The 597-nt window shown below is 23.8% G+C and overlaps 1 long non-coding RNA gene across 1 annotated transcript; it reads left to right on the top strand.

Annotated features, from left to right (window-relative positions):
* LOC126555461 (uncharacterized) lies at positions 1 to 597 on the top strand. The gene is made up of 2 exons (XR_007606846.1): positions 1 to 158; positions 229 to 597. It is a non-coding gene; the product is annotated as an uncharacterized LOC126555461 (long non-coding RNA).

Below are 597 nucleotides of genomic sequence, written 5' to 3'. Positions count from 1 at the left end.
TTTATCCATAGATAAGGTTACTTTCTGTAATACTTTTGCCAATTTGATGGCAAGTTTAAGTTCCATGTATCTAGTTCGCAAAATAAAATGCTGGCAGTATTAAATTGTTCTTTAGATGTTTGATTCAATTTATTCTATAAATAAAAGTGACACCTTAGGTATGTATTTTTAAATATTTTAAAAAGTAGTATCAGTTTACTTTTTGATGTACGAGGATATTAAAATCAGAAGTACTGCTGCCATTTAAAGAAGAATCATTACAATTAATAGAATAGTTATGTTCTATCAAAACCCTGGAACTCAGCATGAGATCATTACATGGATCTTCAATATTCATTATTGGTTCACAAATTAATTCCTAAAAGTTTATTGAAAAGATACAATTCAAAAATGAGGTTGGACAAGTTAATGAAAGTCAACTAATTACTAGTACTAACTATTAATTTCATTATTAAATAAACTTTTTTGATCACAATATTTTTAATTAATTTTGTATAATTCATTGTCTTGTAAATAGTTAAAAGCTAATTTGTACATATTTAATTAACTTAGAAAAATTAATAATACATTCAAATATAGTACAAATTATAAAATGTA

Source organism: Aphis gossypii, unplaced genomic scaffold, assembly GCF_020184175.1.
Source record: "Aphis gossypii isolate Hap1 unplaced genomic scaffold, ASM2018417v2 Contig00862, whole genome shotgun sequence".
NCBI lineage: Eukaryota > Metazoa > Arthropoda > Insecta > Hemiptera > Aphididae > Aphis > Aphis gossypii.
Note: the sequence above shows the minus strand (reverse complement) of the source record. Positions and strands in the feature narration are given on the sequence as shown.